General features: G+C 58.0%; 1 protein-coding gene across 1 annotated transcript in view; it reads left to right on the top strand.

The window, feature by feature from the left end:
* Nucleotides 1–2,528, top strand: part of LOC106896080 (eukaryotic peptide chain release factor subunit 1-like) — a 31,781-nt gene that overhangs the window by 418 nt on the left and 28,835 nt on the right. The gene's annotated exons all lie outside the window — the stretch shown is intronic.

Here is a 2,528-nt window from a genome sequence, read left to right as displayed (position 1 = left end):
AGGGGGGCTGCCGGCCGGCCCCGGGGCGGCGGGGAGGGGTAGGCCTCGGTCTCCCCTTCCTGGGCCTCGGTCTCCCCTTTCCCGGGCCCCGGTGCCCTTTTGTCTCGCCGCGTGGTGAAGTGGCCGGGTCCCCGCGGCCGCGGAGGGGCTGGGGCCCGGCGGCCCCGGGCCGGGAGGGCCTCTCGGCGGGGGAGGGGCAGCGGGAGCGTGTTTCTCCCGACAGCGCGGCCGCCGGGCTCCCCGCGGCTCCTCAGCCCTTCTTCCCCCCCCTCCTCCACCTTCCTCACGCCCCCTTCAGCGGCTGAGTTCCCCCCGGCCGGCCCTGCGGGGGTGTCACAGGTGTCTGTCCCAGCCCTGCTGCTGCCCAACTCCGTGTCGTCTCCGGCCTCGCCGTTCCCCCCCCGGGCGCCCCCCTCTGCCAGCTGGCACCGGGGAATGGCGGATTCCAGCGGGAGTAGACGGCTCCTGTGGCCTCAGTGCAGGCTTGGGCTCCTCCCAGGGGACCGGCGGGCTCCGGGAGGGCAGGAGGGTGAGGGCAGGGAGGTAGGGGCCGAGGCAGCAGTTACTTTTATTCCTCCTTTTAATCTCTCACCTTCCAGTGAAAGTGCTTAGCTCCATTTCCCCGAAAGCAAACTCTTCCAAAGTTTGGGTAGTGTGGAATCGAGAGTCTCCAATCCCACGTACATCATCCTTGCGCTTTGATTTATTTTTTTTTTTTTTTCCCCCCCACCAGAAGTAAAGTTGCTGGATGTTCTTACAGCCTGCCCCACGCCAAAGGTGATGTGGTGCCTGGTTCTGTGGGTAACTCAGCAGTGGCTTGTTGCAGGGGCTGGGAAGCCGGTCGGGGTTGAGTAAGAACTATAGGTACTGGAGCTGTAAAATAGCAGAGAAAGTGTGTGTCTCAGAATATAGTGCAATAAAATAGAAATGAAGGGTGACTCCGTAGCCACCCTTGTGGCTCCAATTTCCACGGGCTCATCTGAACCAGAGTCAGTGAGGGTGGTGAGACACTGGCCCAGGTTGCCCAGAGAAGCTGTGGCTGCCCCATCCCTGGAGGGGTTCAAGGCCAGGTTGGAGGGGGCTTGGAGCAACCTGGTCTGGTGGGAGGTGTCCCTGCCCAGGGCAGGGGGGTTGGAACTGGATGATCTTCAAGGTCCCTTCCAACTCTAACCATTCTATGATTTTTGTCTAGCTGGGGCACTGCTGGCATCGTCCTGCAGCCACCCTGCCTCTGCTTGTGTAAGCAGAGACACTTTTTTATTCTTTCCCTACTGCTGGAGTTTGATCTCGTGTGTAGGGTAGGCCAGGGAAATCATTCAGCTGAAAACTAACCCAGGCAGGAGGGGAAAGAGGAGGAGAACCCAAGCCACAGGTCTCCCTAATTATTTTTTTTTTTAATCTAATTTACGATGTAGCTGTGCAAGGGATGGGGAGTGTGGAGCCAGGGTTTTTCCTTCCCTGCAGCAGAGTGGACTTTGACTGCCAAAGCTGATCGTTCAGCTGTGCCTTCGCACAGTGTTGACAGCATGTCTTGTGCTCGTGGGGAGGTCCCAGCAAGCATGGGAGCATGGAAATGGGTTTGGCTGTGGAGTTGAAAGGGCCTGGGGAGCTACGGGCACCCACTGCAGCTTGTGAAAATGGCTCTTGGTCCCTGTAACAGCGCTGAGGGAGGCTGGGCCATGTTTCAGAATAGTTGGTAGCATTTTGGCTCTCCCCGATTCAAAATGTGGTAGCGTAAGCATGTCTACCTCTAGCAGCAGCTCTCCTGTTGTTTGGAAATAGGTGAAGGTTGCAGAGAACAAGGCTGAAGCTGGTATTGGGGAGCTCCTGGGAGAGGTGAGGCCCAAGGGCTGGCTTGGAGCGGGGTGGCTGTTCGGGGTAACAGCTTCTTGGGGCCATAGCCCGGGTGTCTCCCCTCTTCCCCAGCAGTCACCCCTGGCACATCTCTACTTCGTGGTAAAGGTGCTGGAAGCGCAAGAAAATGCGTGTAGGAGGTTTAGCTGAGCCCTCTGGATCCAGCATATCTCCTAGATGTTGTGATAGTGCTGTTCCTTAATTTAATATGTGTGCTCGCTGCTGAACCGCCACCTGACGAAGGCTGCTGATGCCAGCACTCCTCACTGTAAGCGAGGTTACGCTGGGTATGTGTAAGTGCACGTCGTGCTTCCAGGAGTCCTAGCTAAAATTATCCCAGTCTGTTTGGGTCCAGTAAGGGGAAGAGATGCTGTGGCTCTCCCCACCAGAAGCGTTAGCCTCCCCGGCGCAGGAGGTGTGAGGCTGTGAAACAGGCTTTTCCGGCCTTTGGGAGAGTCGCTTCCTCTTCCTGCGAAGTAGGAAGACCTGTTCTGGGGTGGGTTAGGGGGCAAAGCCTTCAAATAGGGTGATGTGGAGGACCCAGGGACTCCTCGGCGTCTCCACCTTCCCTTACTCATGTGCTCCTAATAGTGACCCAGCAGCTGTGTCCCAGTTTCATGTGCTGGTTGTTCCTGCAGTGGATCAAAGGGACGGGAAATGGAGGAAACTGGAGC

Source organism: Calidris pugnax, unplaced genomic scaffold (genome assembly GCF_001431845.1).
Source record: "Calidris pugnax isolate Ruff unplaced genomic scaffold, ASM143184v1 scaffold228, whole genome shotgun sequence".
Lineage (NCBI taxonomy): Eukaryota > Metazoa > Chordata > Aves > Charadriiformes > Scolopacidae > Calidris > Calidris pugnax.
This window is presented reverse-complemented; position numbering and strand designations above follow the sequence as displayed.